At 38.3% G+C, this 21,105-nt stretch overlaps 1 pseudogene; it reads left to right on the top strand.

Moving 5' to 3' along the window:
• LOC131045498 (NADH-ubiquinone oxidoreductase chain 4-like) overlaps positions 1-20,631 on the top strand; it is a 55,904-nt pseudogene extending 35,273 nt beyond the window's left edge.
• Positions 20,632-21,105: the final 474 nt, after the last annotated feature.

Below are 21,105 nucleotides of genomic sequence, written 5' to 3'. Positions count from 1 at the left end.
ATGATGACATGATAATATTGTATGTTGTCATTGATGTCAATATGTTGAAGTATGAACCGATATATTGTAGTAAGCAAACTGGCAAGAGAACCAGTATGATGATGTAGACTGGTATATGTAAAAAAGTGAAGCGGTATGTTTGTTCAAGGTGAACCGGTATGTTGGAATGAGAACCAGTAAATGGAATTTTTGTACTGGGGTTTCATTTGGCATGACTACCAGTTGGTAGTCTCAACTTCAGGGTTTCCGGTTGATGCATTCCAAGCTTGTGTGACTCAACCGATGACATCTTGTGATGAGTCAGCATTATAATGAAGATCAGATAGTGTTGCCACATCAGCCTTGTGCGCGTGAAGGATTTCCTCTAGGATCTTGCATGGAGATTGATCTTATCTACCTCAAGAATGCGCAAAGTCTCTGTAAATGGTGGAGAACGCGTGATGGGTTATCAGCTTCTTGAAGTGGCAAAGAATGAACGTTGGAGAACATCTTGAGATCTGTTCAAGACTGTTGTATTCAATGCAGTGTGATTAATGGTCGGGATTGAACCGATTGAATTGTTAAACCTAAATGTTTAGGGTTTAGGGTTTATGCTACCGACCTATCTGTTTCCTATAAGGTCGATGATGTTTTTCATTTTGAAGTTATTGGCAAATGCTATGTGTGTATCCATGTGAAGAGATACTTGATTCTTGCTAGACCGGAGAAGTGTGTTGATACCTGTAGAGTGTGATTGCAGAAGAGAAAGAGCTAAAGTGGATCTGCCTTGGCATTGAGCGTTGTTATCAGATCAGTGTATTACCTGTTGATTTCTAACCATTTCAGCAGTTGAAAAATCCCTTAACCGGGTAGCTTTAATAGGATTTCGTGTAAATCCTTTAACATGGTGACTCAACTCAATGAGTTCTTCAAATCCTCTTACGAGGTAACCTTTAACAGGGTTCTAACCTTTAACCGAGTATTTAGCCATCCCTTAACCAGGTGATCCCTAGCAAGATCGGTTCCTAGTAGAACCTATTGTAAAATTCTTTAACCAGACTAGGCTCCTAACAGAGAGGACTTCAAAAGAGTTCAAAGAACAACTTGTGGGTATTCATCCCCATCGTGGTTTTTCCCAGTTGGGTTTCCACATGAAAAATCTGCGTGTCATGTGTGATGCTTTTCATGTGATGCTTTAATATTTTCTGTTAAGTGGTAAAGCATGTTGAACTAGCAGTCATTATATTTTTGATGATAGATTACTTGTTTATGCATAAGGGTGAAGTGGAAATGAGGTATTAGATTGTATGGAAAGCTAAGGGTTATCGGTTTATGTCTTTCACATTCTCACTGTGTTTTATCGGTAGTAATCTGATTTAGACTGGTGTTATTGCTTGCCAGTCAAAGTTGAGTGTGTGCAGTCAAACCGGTTCAGGGAAAGTGTTTTTGCCTGTACTGATTCACCACCCCCCTCTCAGTACCAGTTTGGTACTAACTGTTCATCATTTATTCATCAGATCCCTCTAAGATTTAGGCTATAGTAGATTGGCTAGCACCCACTAATGTGGGTGAGGTTCATAGCTTCATGGGTCTTGTAAGTTATTATCACAGTTTTGTTCAATATTTCTTGAGGATTTCTCACTCTATCACTTCTCTTTAGAGGAAAGGGAAGAAATATGTGTGGTCATAACAGTGTGAGATGACTTTTCAAATCCTTAAGGACCGTTTGACTAGTGCACCCATTCTAATACTGCTAGATCCTTTGCGTGATTTTCGTAGTGTGCATAATTCATCTCTAGAGGGTCTTGGAGTATTTTTGATGCAAGATGGTAGAGTGATAGAATATGAGTCACATAAACTCAAAGATCATGAGTTTAATTATCCGACACATGATTTAGAGCTAGCAGCAGTGGTTCATACTTTGGTTCGTTGGAGACATCTTCTTCTCGGGCATCGGTTTGAGATACACAATGATCACCATAGTTTGCAATACATATTCAAACACCTGAACATGAATGCTAGGCAAAAAAGTTGGATGGAGTTCTTGTGTGAGTATGATTTTGAGGTGAGATACATTCAGGGCAAGGAGAATGTGGTAGCATATGGCTTGAGTCGTAGAAGGTATGGGGCTTCAGTGATATTTCTCGGCGTAGATGAGGAGTAGGATTCTTAGTGCCCTTCCTTCAGATAGTTGGTATCAAGATGTCAGTGCATAGATTGCATCAAGGAGAGCTTTGGATGATAGATATGCAAGTTACTCTTTGGAGTCTAATGGTCTTCTTCAATATTTGGAACATATATATGTTCCACCTTCAGATGGTTTGTGAGCATCAATCTTATCAGAGGCCCATCAGACACCTTAACACATCTAGGTGTCAAGAAGATGCACGCAGATTTGTGACGGCTATATTATTGGGTAGGCATGAGGAGAGATATAGTGGATTATGTGTCATGTTGCTTAGAGTGTCAATGTGTGAAGGCAGAGCACCAACATCCAACAGGTTTGTTGCAATCAAACCTAGTTCCAAAGTGGAAATGGGACATTATATCTATGGATTTTAATATTGGTTTACCTATGTATTCACGTCATCATGATGCTATCATGGTCACTGTTGATAGGTTGACCAAGGTGGCACACTTCTCTCCGATCAGATCTTCACATACAACAACGATAGTGGCTCATATTTTCTTGGAGTAGATAATGAGGTTGCATGACATTCCTCAACAAATTATATTGAATCCTGATCTAGTGTTCACTTTAGCATTATGGACTGCCCCTCAGCATGATTTATGAGTGTAGCTGAACTTCACCTCAGTATATCATCCTGAGACAGATGGTCGGATGGAGAGGGTTAATCAAGTGTTGGAGGATATGTTGTGAATGTACATCATGGATCAATAGTATAGATGGGAGGATTACATTTGTTTGGTGGAGTTTTCCTATAACAATGGCTATCATAGTTCGATTGGTATATCTCCTTTCCAGACATTATATGGTCGACCATGTCATACACCCTTGAGTTGGGACAGATTGGAGGATTGTTGGACATAGTTTTTGTTAGGATATGTTGTTTTCATTGATGTCAACATATTCCTACTATGGTGATTGCAGATTGGTTTATTATGATCATGGTTTGGTGTATGGAGAATTTCTAGTGTTATTACATATTTCTGTATTAGTTTTTGTGATCCAAAAAGCTTAACTGATCATATCATATGATCCAGTTTGGAATTTATTTTTCTGATTTGTGCTTTGTAGAGTTCAGTATTTACTCCAGTATATTCCGGTGTGATCAGATATTGAGCTTATCTTTTGAGATATTGTTTGGGATGGTCTTGTGTATCTTCATTGCAAATGATTCATGATTTGGTGCCCCACAAGTTATCTTTGTTCGCGATAGTTTCTGTTGTTTGAGTTCTTGAGGTTTAAATGTTGATCGATGAAGATTTCACAAGTGGTGTTGGTGCAACTGTTACTAATGATTCTAATGTGCTTTCTAGTGTTTCCTAATTGTGTCCTATTTTTTTTGACGATCTGCATTGATATTTGTGCAATTTTTTGGTGATTTTGTTGAACCGGTGATGTTCTTCGTGTTATGCAGTTTTCCTGATGGTGTTGCGTGTTGTGATTGATTTTGACAAGATTTCTGGTGGTGTTGCATGTTTGGAGATTTTAATTAGGTCCATACTTTGTCATGTATCTCATTATATTGGTCCAGTGGTCAATCTTTGTATCGTGTGATATAATTTTATAATTATGAGTTGAGGGTTTATCCGACCTTGTTGTCAAGGTTGATGAATTGTATAAATAGGTGATATTGTCATGTAATTTAGGTATCAAGGTTGTGTCTGCATTATTAGAGAGTGGTATATGTAAAAACAAGGATTCATATTTCAGTGTGGTGTATTGAGTAGAGATTGGTGTTGTAGAGCAGACATATGTGCTTAATTAGAACTATCATCAGGCATTTGGAGCTGGTATTCTTTCAATTCATTTCTTCTAGATTGTAGGCTGAATCTTGTTGTAAGTCAGTGAGACTTCCCTAAGGGTTTTAGCCTTTTGGGTTATTATCTTTTGAGTAGTGAGCTCTAGGAAGTGTGCGTAAATGCATGTGCATTCCCCATTGTAATCATTATCACATACTACTGGAGAGTATCATCTTATTGTGGGTAGGTTCCCACCGCGGTTTTTCCCTTAACCAGGTTTTCCACATCAACATCTTGGTGTTGTGTGTTGTGCTTTCAATTTTCTTATCTTTGTTATTGCTGTAGTTTATCAGATCTGTATTTGTGGTTAAGTTTGTAGATCTGGTAAAAATTGATTTACCCCCCACTCTCAATTTTCTTTCATTGTTGTTGCCAACAATTGGTATCAGAGCTAGATCCTTCTGAATAAGATTAACCACTTGAGGAGATCCGAGATGGAAACCATACGTGTTATCTTTAAAAAGGATAGTCTACGATTTGATGGAAGTAATTATGCTATATGGAAGAACCAAATGGAGGTGCACTTGAGATGTCTTGGAGAAGATTACTGGAAGATTACAAAGAATGTCTATTCTGTTCCTCAGAATGGATCAATTACTACTGATGAAATCAAGGAAGCTAAAAATAACATTAGAGCTAAGGAAGCATTGTTGAGCACCCTGACTTATTCAGAGATGACTAATGTAATAGGAATTCAGACTGCACATGAGATTTGGGAGAAGTTGAAACCTTGTATGAAGGAGATAAACAAGTAAAAGTTGTAGAGTTTGAAAGGGAAGTATGAGATGCTGAAGATGGGAGAAGATGAGAACATAAATAATTTCATGGCTAAAGTGAATAATCTTTTCCTTGGTATCAGATGTGCCAGTGGAAACCTTGAAGATGATGAAATTGTTGCTAAGCTGCTAAGATCATTTCCTCCTTCTTACAAACATAAAGTAGTTGCTATTGATGAGATCCAGAGTGTGAGTACAGTCACAAGAAATATGTTGGTTAGAAATATTGTTGCATTTAAACTAAGTGAGTTTGGTGAATCACATGGAAAGTCTGAGACAACATTTAGAGCATCTGTATCCGGAAAGCAGAAGTATGATCCTGATGAATGCAAAATATCCAGCTATGAAAGAGAGAGAAGAGAAATGGAAGAGCAAGAAAGAGAATTGGATGAGCTTGAAGTATTAATTGCCCAAAGATTTCCTAAGGGATCTGGTAAGTATGATGGAAAAATGCCCTTGAAATGTTTCTCTTGCAATAAGATAGGACATTTTGCTTCTAGGTGCCTAGAGAGAATGGCTAAATATGATAGACATGATAAATTTGATAAGCATGGTAGGAAAGATAGATATGAGAAGCATGAGAAGTATGATAAGACTTACAAGCCTAGCCAGAAGTATAAGCATTAGAAGAACTCTTACTATGCTATTGATGAAAGTGTTACAGATGAAGAATCAGAAGGAGATGAAGTTGTGTTTATTTCTATCAAGGAAGATAGACTGGTACCTGTTGATTCCACAAGCTGCACTATTGATGAGAAAGCTTTAGCTTCTAAAGTTGAAGAAAAAGATGAATGGGTGAGTGATAGTGGCTGTTCACATCATATGACTGGTGATAAAAGAAAATGTGTGAGTATGGAAATATATGATGGTGGAATAGTAATATTTGGAGATGACAAATCTGGTATAGAGATTACATTTGGAACTAAGACTGAAGGTAATATCTTTCATTTGAATGCTGGGGAGAAAAGTTGTTTGATTTCTTAGATTGATGAAAGTTGGTTGTGGCATAGGAGAATGTGTCATGCTAACTTTGATTCAATGGTTAAGATTAGTTTTGTACAAGACGTTAGAGATTTCCCTAAAATTGTTAAGCCTGCTAATCCAGGATGTAAAGAATGTCAATTGGGTAAGAAAACAAGAACTTCTTTCAAGAGAAAAAAATATACATCTGATGGATTGCTAGATCTTGTGCAAACTGACCTATGTGGACCTACAAATATTAGAAGTGTGTAGGGTGATAGATAATTTATGTTACTAATTGATGATTATTCTAAGATAATGTAGGTTGTCTTTTTGAAGGAGAAATCAAAAGCATTAGATAAACTCAAGATATTCAAAGCAAAGGTTGAGACTGAGACAAGACTGAACGTGAAATGTCTGAGATCTGATAGAGGATAACTATGTTTCGGTAAATTTGATTCATTCTGTGAGAAACATGGGATTATAAGATAATTATCTACTCCTAGAACCCCTCAGTAGAATGGAGTTGTTGAAAGGAAGAATAGAAAATTCTTGGATGCTGCAAGGACTATGCTGATTGAAGGGAATGTTCTAAAGATCTATTGGAGAGAATTTGTTAGCACTTTTGTTTACACATTCAACCGAGTACACATTAAAGGTGATATCAGTAAGACTCCTTATGAGCTATGGTTTGGTCATGTTCCTACTGTGAGATATTTCAGAATTTTTGGAAGCAAGTGTTATATCAAGAGAGATGAGGATATAGGAAAGTTTGATGCAAGAACTGATGAAGGAATTTTCTTTGGATACTCAACAAAGAGAAAAGCTTACCGGTACTACAATAACAGACTAAGAAAGATAGTAGAAAGTGTAAATGTGAATATTGATGAGAACTATGAAAAATATATTAGAGCTTGTGGATATGATGATGGTCAACATGTTGTTATAACGTCTATTCAGATAGAAGAATTGAAGCATAATGATCTGGTAGAGACTATTAGTCCAGATGTTGTTGCTACCGGTGGAGAAGTACAGGAACCTAAAAATCAGAATAATGAGAAGACTCCAAGGTATATTAGATTGAATCATTTTAAAAACTAGATTATTGGAGATAAAAATAATGGTGTGATGACTAGAAGAAGGTTAGCTACTGAAGAGGTATGTTTGATTTCTAAAATTGAACCTAAAGATGTTGTTGAAGCCTGCAAAGATGAAAATTGGATGAGGGCTATGGAAGAAGAATTGAATCAGATTGAAAAGAATAACACATGGGAGCTTGTGCCTAGACCTAAAGATAAGAATGTTATTGGTACTAAATGCGTATTCAGGAACAAATTGAATGAGTCAGTGAAGTTGTTAGAAATAAAGCAAGACTAGTATGTAAAGGATATTTATAGAAACAAGGAATTGATTATGTGGAGACTTTTGCTCCGGTAGCTAGACTTGAAGTTGTTAGACTATTGTTTGCATATGCTACTTATAAAGATTTTAAGGTATATGAGATGGATGTTAAGTCTGCCTTTTTGAATGGTGATCTTGAGGAAGAAGTCTACATTGAGCAACTTAATGGATTTTCACTATCAGATGATGGAGACATGGTATGCAAACTAAAGAAAGCTCTTTATGGATTGAAACAAGCCCCTAGAGCCTGGTATACTAGATTAGATAAGTACTTGTTGAAATTAGGATTTAATAAAGGTACTGCTAATAGTAATCTGTATTTTAAGATTGAGAATGATAACATTTTGATTGTTGAAGTCTGTGTTGATGATATTATCTTTGGAGGAGATGATGACTTGAGTATGAAGTTTGCCAGTGATATGCACAAAGAATTTGAGATGTCTATGATAGGAGAGATGAATTTTTTCTTAGGTTTGCAGATTTCATAGATTGGAAAATGTATTTTTATATCTCAAACTAAATATGTGAAGGAATTGCTGAAGAAGTTTGGGTTGGATGAATCAAAACCGATTGGAACTCCTATGGTGACTGGCTGAAAATTATCTAAAAATGATGAATCTCCCAAAGATAATCAGTCTTTGTACAGATCTATGGTTGGTGGATTTATATATCTTACTCAGACTAGACCATACATTATGCATGTTGTGTGCATGGTTGCTAGGTATCAAGCTGATCTCAAAGAGAATATGTCACTACTGTAAATAGGGTATTTAGATACTTGAAGGGGACTATGGATTATGGTTTGTGGTATCCGAGGAGTGATGATTTCATGTTATGTGCTTACACTGATGTTGATTGGGCTAGTGATGTTGACGACCAAAAGAGTACCTCTGGTGGTGCATTCTTTTTAGGTAATAAATTGGTTTTATGGGCTAGTAAGAAACAATATTTAGTGTCCTTATCTACTACTGAAGTTGAGAACATTGCTGCTACTGGTAGCTACACTCATGTAGTTTGGATGAAGCAAATGTTGAAGGATATCAGAGTTATCTATGATCAACCTACTGTCATATATTGTGATAATTCCAATGCTATTAACATGTAAAAGAACCTGGTGCAACATTCAAAGACCAAACATGTGTCAATCAAATATCATTTCTCGAGAGAAAAAATCAGTGAAGAAGAAGTAAAGTTGGAGTATGTATCTACAAAGGAATAGATTGTTGATATTTTCAGTAAGCCATTGCTTGCAGATACATTTGTCTATTTAAGAGACAAATAAGGGGTTTCTACGTATCCCTCCCGATGAGAACTAGATGCATTAAGGTGCATCAATCCGGTGGACTTCACAAGTCTTATTTCTTTATCCGGATTGATGAGTTGGTGGAGTAGTTTGTTGGATTGGTTATCTGTTTATGATGGAGAGAATCATGATTTGTTTATCTAAAGGGGAGAGTGAGTTTGGTTTTCTATTTTTAAATCTTTGGCATTGTTGTCAAAGGGGTGTTGGCATTGTGTTGTCATTGATGTCAACTGGTATAACTATCATTAATAACAACCGGTAGTGTAGACAATGCAACCAACCGATAAGAAGATTAGAGTCACCGGTTAGTGGATGTACAAGATGATGTTGGGTGAGAAGAGACTAGTACCTGGTGAACAAGTGGTATATAAGTTAGTGATTGGTTCTCACTGGTGAGTTGTATTGGTCATGTCAACTAGTAAGTGATGTGTTGGGATTGACCAGTGAAGTGATGGATTGGCATTGAGCTATTGCCAATCGGTATGCATGTGACCATTAAGAATGCAAGGTGAGAAAATGGAGGAATTAAGTACAACTGATATGCAAGATGTTGATTAGCAAGGCTCCCATTGGTTAGAGCTGCTATCATTGAATGAGGAGATGACTGATAGAGATTTTACTACTGCTGAATAGTAAGGAAGTCACATTAATACTTGCAGGTGACAAAGATCCTCCACCGGTATTTGGAAAATGGAGTGCAACTGTCTATTCTTTCCATCGGTAAGAGGTAATACCCTATTTATCCCACAATATACATGAAATAAATCATGACTCTCTGGGATAAGACATTCTGTACAACCAAAGGCAAGTGATTGGATGCAGAGACCGAATGACCATTGTGGATGGTGAGGAAGCCTCTTGAGTTTGAGATCAATGATGTGCTACTGGGACAAAGAAGGAAGAGTAAATAAGTGATGGGTTTGTCACTTTGACAAACTGGTTGAGATAATGTTTGGGTTGATGATGAAGAAGGCAAGGTTGAGAAGCTCTAGACAGAGAACGCAACCAGTATGCAGATGCCTCAGATAGAAATAGTTGAAGATTGATGACATAGTGTCATCAAGGTGGTTACTGGTAAGTATGTTCACCGGTAAAGCTGACGAAGTGACAAGTGAAGATCTCTTGTCTAATGAAGATGAGAATGTTGTGGATTGGCATATCTGGTGATCGGTTAAGGTGTTCCACCAATAGAGCAGAAAAGTGCAGACTTGAAGGTTGAGTGGTTAGGGTATAACTGACAAGGTTAGTGAACCAGTAGATGAACGCGGTTGTGTGTTGGTCGGTGACAGAGTCTGTTGGCATATGTGCAGAGTATGTTGACATGATGATATTGTGTTGTCATTGATGTCAATATGCTGAAGAGAGAACTGGTATTATGCTGAAGAGTGAACGGGTAATATGCTGAAGAGTGAATTGGTAATATGTTGAAGAGAACCAGTTTATTGAAGTTAAGCTGCTGGAAAAGTGAACTGGTATAATGTTGTGAACCGGTATATGTGCAAAAGGTGAAGCAGTACGTTTGTCCAAGTGAACCAGTATATGGAATGTTTTCTATCAAGGTTTAATATGGTAGGACTACCGGTTGATAGTCCCAGCCTCAGGGTTTCTGGTTGAAGTGTTTCGAGCCCGTGTGATTCAACTGATGGCATTGTGTGATGAGTTAGCATTATAATGGAGATCAGATCGTGTTGCCATGTCAGCCTCATGCGCGTGAAGGATCTTGCATGAAGAGGATTGATCCTATCTACCTTAGGAATGTGTGAAGTCCCTGCAAACGGTGAAGAACGTGTGATGGGTTATCACCTCCAAGAAGCGGTGAAGAACGAACGATGGAGAATGTCTTGAGATCTATTCAAGACTGTTGTATTCAAATGCAAAGCGTTCAATGGTTAGGATTGAACCGACTGAATTGCTCAACCTAAATGTTTAGGGTTTAGGGTTTATGCTACCGACCTATCTATTCCCTATAAGGTTGATGTTGTGTTTCATGTTGAGGTTGTTGGCAATTGTTGTGTGTGTATGTAAGTGTAGAGATACGTGATTCTTGCTAGACCAAATAAGAGAATTGATACCTGCAAAGTGTGTGTGCAGAAGGAAGCAACTAAAATAGATCTGCATTGGCATTGAGTGCTATTACCAAATCATTGTAATACCTGTTGATCTCTAATCACTTCAATAGTTGGAAAATCCCTTAACAGGGTAGCTTTAACCAACTTGCTGTAAATCCTTTAACAGGGTGACTCAAAGCCATTGAGTTCATAAAATCCTCTAACAAGGTAACCTTTTATAGGGTTTAACCCTTAACCGGGTATTCTATCCATCCCTTAACTAGGTGATCCCTAACAAGATCAGTTCCTAATAGAACCTGTTGTAACAGTTTTTAACCGGACTAGGCTCCTAACAGAGTGGACTTCTAAAGAGTTTAAAAACAACTTGTGGGTATTCATCCCCACTGTGGTTTTTCATGTGTGTCATGTGTGATTCCTATTTCATGTGATGTTTTGTTATTTCCTGTTTAGTGGTGAATCATGTTGTTCTAGTAAATTATTGTATCTCTCATGATAGATTATATGTTTATGCATAAGGATGAAGTGGAAATGAGGGAGTAGATTGTATGGAAAGCTAAGTGTTGCCAGTTTATGTCTTTCACAGTCTCATTATGTTTAACCAGTAGTAATCTGGTTTAGACCGGTATTAGTGTTTGTTTGTCAAGTGCACTATTTGCAGTCAAACTGGTTCAGGAAAAGTTTTTGTGTCTATATTGATTAACCCCCCCCCCTCTCAGTACCAGTTTGGTACTCACTATTCATCATTGAGCTATCAATTGGTATCAGAGCGTCCTCCAGGTCCTCTATGTTGTAAGCTTAAATGCTCGAGGGCAAGATCCTATTGTAATGATGAAGAGGGAAGGTCCAAAGTTCAACAGAGATAACTTTAAAATATGGAAGGACAGAGTGAAGATATACATCAGAAGCATGGGTGCTCAACATTGGAGCTATGTTGAGAATGCTTATGTTATCCCTACCGGTACTCTCACCAATGACCAAAAGAGAGAGATTCAGGAGAATGGGCAAGTCATGGAAGCCCTAATTAGTAGTTTATCTGACATTGAGTTTATTGATGTTTAGGACAAAGAGAACCCCAAAGAAGTATGGGATGCCCTTGAGAATATCTATGGCAGTGATGAGCATGTGAAACAAGCTAAGGAAGAAAGCCTTAGGGGAAAGTTTGAAGACATGCAGATGGTTGAAGGAGAGACCATTCAACAATATGGAATAAGAATCAAAAATATTGTTTGAGATATCAAGAGTGCAGGTGGTAAAATGGAAGATTCCATTGTTGTTAGCAAAGTTTTGAGATCCTTATTACCGGTCTATGCAATAAGGGTTGCAGCTATTCAGGAGTTGAGGTCTGTAGACAAGACAAAGGTATCCTTGGACTCCATCATTGGAAAGCTAACAACTCATGAGCTAAATAATTATGGTAGCAGTATTTAGAAGACTGAATCAGCCTTTAGAGCATCTGCTGCACCATCCAAAAAAGGCAAAGAAGCTAGTACCAGTGGTGAACCAAGACAAAACAGAGAAATGGATGATGAGGAGATCCTGATGGAATTTGAAGCTCTTCTTGCCAAGAGACTTCCTAAGGGAACCGGTAAATACAGAGGTAAGCTCCCTTTGAAATGCTTTTCTTGTAACCGGATAGGATACATTGCTGTAAATTATCCTAATGGTGATAACAAGGACAAACCAGAAAAGTTCAAGAAGTTCAAAGGAGGAAACTAGAGAAACTATTTTGTAGCAGTTGATGAAGGTGTCACTAATGAGGAATCAGAAGATGAAGAAAATGAAGATATTGTGTTTGCAGCAGTCAAGGAAGATGTGTCAGACAAGAAGGCTCTTGTCTCTTGCTTTGATAATTCCAATGAGTGGATTATTGACAGTGGTTGTTCTCACCGTATGACTGGTGACCAAAGTAAGTTTCTATCTCTGGAAGAGTATGATGGTGGTGTGGTTCATTTTGGTAATGATGCACCATGTATGGTAAAAGGCAGAGGGTCCATCTCTCTGAATGGAAGAAGCAGTGCTGAAAATTTGTATTGGGTAGAAGGTCTAAGGCACAACCTTTTGAGTGTTGCTCAATTGAATAATAATGGACTCACTCTGGAATTCAAAAATGGAGTGTACAAAATCAAAGGAAAGAATGGCGAACTAATGGCTACCGGTATGCAGACCAAAGGTAACCTATTTCAGCTAAATGCTAATGTTAGTACATGTCTTATGGCTAAGTTTGAGGATAGTTGGATATGGCATAGGAGACTGTGCCATGTAAACTTTGATTATATTGTGAAGGCTAGTAAGATCAAGGTAGTTAGAGGATTGCCTATGTTGAGCAAATTGAAAAATCCTTTGTGTAGAGAGTGTCAACTAGGGAAAATGTCTTCCTCAACCTTCAAAGGTAAACCTTTCACTGCAGACAATTCAATTGATCTTGTGCATACTGATTTGTGTGGTCCTATGAAAACTAGGAGTTTGCAGGGAGATAAGTATTTTATGATTCTTACAGATGATTGCTCAAGAATGATGTGGGTCACATTATTGAAGGACAAGTCTGAAGCCTTTGGAAAGTTCAAAGATTTTAGAGCACTGGTAGAAAAGGAAAGCGGTAGAAGAATCAAATTCCTTAGAACTGATCAAGGAGGGGAATTCACTTCTGGTGAATTCAACAAATATTGTGAAGAGAATGGCATCAAGAGGCAACTGTCTTCCCCTTGGACTCCACAGCAGAATGGCCTAGCAGAAAGAAACAACCAGATTGTGGTTGAAGCGGCTAGAACTATGTTGATCCAAGGAAAGGTTGCTCACACCTTTTGGAGAGAAGTGGTAGCACTGCAATTTACACAATGAACTGGGTACTCATCAAGAAAGGAAAGGATAAGACTCCTTATGAGTATTGGACTGGTAAGACACCAGTAGTAAGCTACTTCAGAGTGTTTGGTAGCAAATGTTATATCAAGAGGAGTGAACATCAGAGCAAATTTGAGGTAAAATGTGATGAGGGAATATTCTTAAGATATTCCACCAAGAGTAAAGCTCTCAAATGTTTCAACAATAGGACTCAGAGAATTGTTGAAAGCATCAATGTTAGGATTGATGAAAACTCAGAGAAACCTGAGGAAACTGGTAGAGAGCATGTAGGAGATGAACCGGTTGCAAATCAGTCTAGTACCAGTAATTGTGCTCCTACACCGGTGGATGCTGATGCTGATGAAGATGAGGATGAAGAAGAAAAACAAGAGGAATCTGTTAAGAATATACCTAGGTATGTAAAACTCAATCATGATCCAAAGCAGATCATAGGAGACAAAGATGCAGGAATTCTTACAAGAAGAAAGGTCAGATAAAACTCATGTATGGTCTTTGAATTTGAGCATAAATCATTCAAAGAGGCACATAAAGATGAAGACTGGATCAAGGCAATGGAAGAGGAACTTGATCAGATAAAAAATAATGGTACATGGTCTTTGGTACCCAGACCAGAGCATAAAAATGTCATTGGAACCAAATGGGTCTTCAGAAATAAACTGAATGAGGATGGCACAATGGTAAGGAACAAAGCCAGACTAGTATGTAAAGGATATGCCCAAGAAGGAGAAGACTATGGAGAAACCTTTGCTATAGTAGCAAGATTGGAAGGAGTTCATATGCTTCTTGCATATGCAGCTTTTAAAGGATTCAAGGTATACCAAATGGATGTAAAATCTGCATTTCTAAATGGAATACTTGAAGAGGAGGTGTATATAGAGAAACCAGATGGGTTTTCCCTATCAGAAGACAGTGACATGGTGTGTAGGCTACATAAAGCCTTGTATGGACTGAAGTAGGCACCTAGAGCATGGTATGAACACTTGCACTCCCATCTTGTGAAGATTGGATTTGAAAGAACAAGTGAAGATAGCAATATCTACTTGAAATCAGAAGGAGATCAGATTTTGATCTGTGAAGTATTTGTTGATGACATAATCTTTGGTGGAGATGACAAGATGAGTCATGACTTTGCAGATGAGATGAAGAAGGAATTTGAGATGTCACTCATAAGGGAGATTAATTTCTTCATTGGACTGCAAATTTAGCAAATGAAAGATGGAATATTTATTACTCAGTCCAAGTATGTCAAAGAGGTGTTGAAGACCTTTGGCATGGAAGACAACAAACTGGTTGGTACACCAATGGTGACCGGTTGTAAACTATCAAAATAGGATGACTCAACATTAGTAAATGAGAAGGAATACCGATCAATGATTGGTAAGTTGCATTATGTAGTGTATAGCAGACCAGACATTGCACATGCAGTGGGTATTACCGCTCGGTTTCAGAAAAGCCCAAGAGAATCCCACTTGGTAACAGTCAAGCAGATTCTTAGATATCTGAAGGGAACTACTGACTATGGATTATGGTATCCATACAATGATGATTTCAAACTGAAAGTGTTCACAGATGCTGATTGGGCTGGTAATGTGGATGATCGAAAGAGCACAACCGGTGGTGCATTCTTTCTCGGTGGTAGACTGGTCTCATGGATGAGTAAAAAGAAGAGCTGTATCTCTTAGCATGTTGCAGCTTTTATGAACTACACCCAAACTATTTGGATGAAGCATGTATTGAATGGCTTCAAAGTTCCTGTATCTAAACCAGTAAGTATATTTTGTGACAATACAAGTGCAATTAACATCTCTAAGAATTTGGTTTTACATGCTAGAACCAAGAACATTGAACTCAAGTATCATTTCTTGAGGGAAAATAATCAGAACAAAGAGGTGGTATTGGAACATATTTCCAGTAAGGAGAAGCTAGCAGACATATTCACCAAGCCTCTACCAAAGGCCACTTTTACCTATCTGAGAGGTGAATTAGGGGTGCTTCCCCTTCAAGAGGTAAACTAAAGGTTTGTGCTCCACATCAGTCAGATCTTACTTTGCTATATCTTTTCAGGGTTGATGTTTTGAAGGATGCTACTCCTCACGGGGAGCATCATAGTGGAACAGGGAAGCTTGTGCCTCCACTTTGGCATTGTTGTCAAAGGGGGAGAAGATGTGAAGTGGAGAAGATATCTGTAGTATTAAGGAGAAGATGTGATGCCGAAAGAGAGATATATTTGTATATTTCCATCAATGCCAAAGGGGGATATTGTTGGCATATGTTCAGAGTATGTTGACATGATGATATTGTGTTGTCAATGATGTCAATATGCTGAAGAGAGAACCCGTAATATGCTGAAGAGTGAACTGGTAATATGCTGAAGAGAACCGATTTATTGAAGTTAAGCAATTGGCAAAGCGAACTAGTATAATGTTCTGAACCGATATATGTGCAAAAGGTGAAGTGGTACATTTGTCCAAGTGAACTGGTATATGGAATGTTTTCTATCAAGGTTTAATATGGTATGACTACCGGTTGGTAGTCCCAGCCTTAGGGTTTTTGGTTGAAGTGTTTCGAGCTTGTGTGATTCAACTGATGGCATTGTGTGATGAGTTAGAATTGTAATGGAGACCAGATCGTGTTGCCACGTCAGCCTCGTGCGTGTGAAGGTTCTTGCATGAAGAGGATTGATCCTATCTACCTCAGGAATGTGTGAAGTCGCTGCAAACGGTGAAGAATGCGTGATGGGTTATCACCTCCAAGAAGTGGTGAAAAATGAATGATGGAAAATGTCTTGAGATCTATTCAAGACCATTGTATTCAAATGCAAAGTGTTCAATGGTCAGGATTGAACTGACTGAATTGATCAACCTAAATGTTTAGGTTTTAGGGTTTATGCTACCGACCTATCTATTTAAGGTCGATGTTCTGTTTCATGTTGAGGTTGTTGGCAAATGTTGTGTGTGTATCTAAGTGTAGAGATATGCGATTCTTGCCAAACCAAATAAGAGAATTGATACCTACAAAGTGTGTGTGCAGAAGGAAGGAACTAAAATGGATCTGCATTGGCATTGAGTGCTATTACCAAATCATTGTAATACCTATTGATCTCTAATCACTTCAATAGTTGGAAAATCCCTTAACAGGGTAGCTTTAACTAGCTCGTTGTAAATCCTTTAATAGGGTGACTCAAAGCCATTGAGTTCATAAAATCCTCTAACAAGGTAACCTTTTATAGGGTTTAACCCTTAACCAGGTATTCTAGCCATCCCTTAACTGGGTGATCCCTAACAGGATCGGTTCCTAACAGAACCTATTGTAATAGTCTTTAACCGGAATAGGGTTCTAACAGAGCGGACTTCTAAAGAGTTCAAAAATAGCTTGTGGGTATTCATCCCCACCGTGGTTTTTCCCAGTAGGGTTTCCATGTGAAAAATGTGTGTCATGTATGATGCCTCTTTCATGTGATGTTTTGTTATTTCTTGTTTAGTGGTGAATCATGTTGTTCTAGTAAATTATTGTATCTCTGATGATAGATTATCTGTTTATGCATAAGGATGAAGTGGAAATGAGGGAGTAGATTGTATGGAAAGCTAAGTGTTGCTGGTTTATGTCTTTCACAGTCTCATTATGTTTAACCGGTAGTAATCTAGTTTAGACCGGTATTAGTGTTTGTCTATCAAGTGCACCATTTGCAGTCAAACCGGTTCAGGAAAATTTTTTGTGTCTATACTGATTCACACCCCCCCTCTCAGTATTGATTTGGTACTCATTGTTCATCATTGAGCTATTAGAGTCTAAACTGACATGGTAGCTTGAGTTGAGATGGATACCAACAATGATGCCACATGGAGTCAAGGTGGTGAACATGCATGAAGTGATAGATGAACATAGCAATCGGTGAGGTAGTTGGTGGGTGGTCGACATTAATTGTTGACTGTGACTACTATGGGTCAAGTTGCAGAGAGGTTGTGGCTTGAGGTAGGATGAATCAGATTAGATCCATGATGTGCACTGATCAATGTAGGTTGTCTGGGTATAGATCAAAGTAGGTGAAGCAAACCACCTAACCATTTATGGTGTTTGACCAAGAGATGAGCTGACAGATTGAGTGTAGGTCACGTAGGACAGAAAGCGTGCACTGGAGGGCATGTTAATGGTAGAGATGTGTAGGTAGTTATCTTAGAGATTAGATCTGATGAGATACGATTGGATTTGGTATGCCTCATGATCGATGGAGAAACCATAAGGCACAGAGTTTGAACTAAAGCTTTGGCAGAAAAACTCATGTATATGTATGCAGGAAAAATATAGGAATGGAGATGATGCTGCTAGAATATTGGGTGTCGCATGTTGAAGAGTAGAGTGAGAAAAGAGCAACAGAGAGCCAACCAGTGATTTAAAAGGGTTTAGTAGAGGTTTAACCGGTAAGGCCAGAGAAACCAGTAAACTACAAGAGTGCATAAGTGAAGACAATCAATAATGGTAGAACCAACAGGAAGGCAACTGAGAGCGAAGTGGTGGAGAGTGAGTTTCAGAATAGAGCTAGCAAACTAGAAGAAGAGAAGAAGGAGAAGAGATGGAGATAACATGGAACTAGTAACTAGTTGTAGAGGCAGACAACTGGTAGAGTCTGAACCGGTGTATTAGCAGCAACAGGTGAAGGTGAGTAGAGAGAGGAGGTGAAAAGGAAGGAGAGGACAAAAAACCAGCAGAGAACAGAATAGAGGCAGAGTGACAGAAGGAAAAGGAGGAGTTAACTAGTAAGGCAGAGGAGAATTGAAACTGACAGAGTGAAGTGTATGCAGTGGTTAGAAGACTCACTTGTAACCGGATTATCACTTTTGTATTTGATAATGTTCATTGTAGATCACTAAGTTGGTGCTCGGTGTAGGGGTTGGTGCTCCTTGGGTTGGTGCCCTAAAACTGCAGGGGTTTGTACTCCTTGGTTTGGTGCCCTAAAATAGCAAGGGTTGGTTCTCCTTAGGTTGGTTCCCTTAAATCAGGGGTTGGTGCCCTAAAGAAGGAGTATTACTCCTTGGTTTGGTGCCATAAATATTGTAACCATTGTTTCATTGTGAGGCTAGATTGGAGTAGTAGACTCCAACAATATTTCTCACCAAGGTTTTTCCCATCTTGGGTTTTCCTCGTATGTATCGGTGTTATGTGATATGATTTTGTCTGGATACAGTTTGATATCTCCTCTTATCTCATCGATAGGGTTGCTCAGTGTTTGTTGTGTTAACCCGTATTTACATTTGGGATTAAATGGTCAAAGTTTTAAAAACCACCGATTCACCCCCCCCCTCTCAATGGCATCTTGTGTCCAACAAGGGGGAGAGAAGCATGTGAAAAAATGTTTTATCTACTTGATCTTAGGGGGAGTCTGTTGGAGATGTTTTCTTTCTTTGCATTGATTTTTTTTCACATTCATATGTTGCCATCAATGCCAAAGGGGAAGATTGTTGGACATTGTTGTTGCTAGGACATGTTGTTGTCATTGATGTCAACATCTTCCTGCTCTGGTGATTGCAAATTGGTTTATTGTGATAATGGTTTTGTGTATGGAGAATTTCTAGTGTTATTATATCTTTCTATATTGGTTTTGGTGATCTAGAAGGCTTAGCTGATCATATCATATGATTTGGTTTGCAGTTTTCTTTTCTAATCAGTGCTTTACAGAGTTCAGTATTTCCTCCGGTATATTACGGTGTGATTAGATCTTGAGCTAATTTTTTGAGATATTGTTTTGGATGGTCATGTATTTTCATTGAAGATGGTTCATGATTTGGTGCCCCACAAGTTATCTTTCTTCGTGATAGTTGTTGTTGTTTGAGTTCTTGAGGTTCAAATGTTGATCGATGAAGATTTGATAAGTGGTGTTGGTGTAGCTGTTACTAATGATTCTAATGTGCTTTCTCATGTTTCCTAATCGTTTCCTATTTGTTTTGATGATCCACATTGATCATTGTGCAAGTTTTTGGTGATTTTTCTGAACCGGTGATGTTCTTCATCTTATGCGGTTTTCTTGGTGGTGTTGCGTGTTGCAGTTGATCTTGGCAAGATTTTTGGTGGTGTTGCATGTTTGGAGATTTTAATTAGGTCCATGCTATGTCATGTATATCATTATATTGGTCCAATGGTCGATCTTTGTATCATGTGATGTGATTTTGTAATTGTGAGTTGAGGGTTTAGCCAACCTTGTTGTCAAGGTTGATGAACTGTATAAATAGGTGATATTGTCATGTAAATTAGGTATCGAAGTTGTGTCTGCATTATCAGAGAGTGGTATATGTGTGAACAAGGATTCATCTTTTAGTGTAGTGTATTGAGTATAGATTGGTGTTGCAGAGCAGACATGTGTGCTTAATCGGAGCTATCATCAGGCATTTGGAGATGCTATTCTTTTAGTTCATTTCTTCTGGATTGTAGTCTGAATCTTGTTGTAAGTCAGTGAGACTTCCCTGAAGGTTGTAGCCTTTTGGGTTATTATCTTTTGAGCAGTGAGCTCTAGGCAACGTTCCTAAATGCATGTGCATTCCCTATTGCAATAATTTTTACATACTACTATAGAGTATCATTTGATTGTGGGTAGGTTCCCACCATGGTTTTTCCCTTTGACTGGGTTTCCACATCAAAATCTTGGTGTTGTGGGTTGTGCTTTCAATTTGCTTATCTTTGTTATTGCTGCAGTTTATCAGATTTTTATTTGTGGTTAATTTTGTAGATCAAGTGAAAATTGACTCACCCCCCCTCTTAGTTTTCTTTCATTGTTGTTGCCAACAAGAATAGAGTGGTTCTTGTTTCAGAGATGTTGCAGGACATGGAGCAGCAGGTGGCACGTATTAGGGAGCATTTGATAGAAACATAGGACAAATAGAAGAAATATGTAGATGCTCACCATGTGGACAAACAATTTGCGGTTAAAGATAAGGTGTTTTTGAGATTGCGTCCACAAAAGAGTCCTATTAGTTATGGAAAAGGCTCTAATTTGGTGCCTCGATTTGTTGGACCATTTAAGATTTTGGAGCGGATTGGTCCTATAGCATATCACCTTGCCTTGACACCTAGCTTGTCCCGTATCCATGATGTGTTTCTTGTGTCTATGTTGAGACCTTATCATCTTGATATACTGCATGTTTTGGATTGGCATTCATTACAGGTCGAGGACATGCAACTTTCTTTGGAGCTCGTGCACATTATTCAATGTCGAAGGCTAACTCTCTGGGGTCAAGACATAGATCAGGTGAGGGTTCAGTGGGACCCAAGTGATGATTCTTTGGGGACATGGGAGGATGCTGCATGAATGAGAGAGTTGTACCCCTATTTGTTCTCAAGATTCCAGAAGTAATCCTAGGCAAAGGGGGAGGGAGGATGTAGTGCCCCTCCTAGACTCACATTTTGATTTATGCTTCAATAGACCTATTTAGACTTATGGTTGATGTTTTGATGATTACTTATTACTCTATTTCCATTCAGATGATATTGCTGATGCTAGACATTTTATATGGACATATACTATTTGGTGATTCATGTGATTGATGTTACATTCTAGACTACTTGATGGATGAATTTACATTGGATGGATTATATGCATGATAAGGTGTTGTGATTCTCTTTTCACTTGCCTTTTTATCATGATGGATATATGTTGTACATGTATCGTATTGTGGTTGCAGGATTGCAGGTACTAAACATCGACTCCACTTGGTCTCATGGGTCTGAGCATTTCCTATCTCAATGACAAGTTGTTGGAGATGGCATGGGTTTCTTTCACTCA

The sequence above is a fragment of the Cryptomeria japonica genome, chromosome 3 (genome assembly GCF_030272615.1).
Source record: "Cryptomeria japonica chromosome 3, Sugi_1.0, whole genome shotgun sequence".
NCBI lineage: Eukaryota > Viridiplantae > Streptophyta > Pinopsida > Cupressales > Cupressaceae > Cryptomeria > Cryptomeria japonica.
This window is presented reverse-complemented; position numbering and strand designations above follow the sequence as displayed.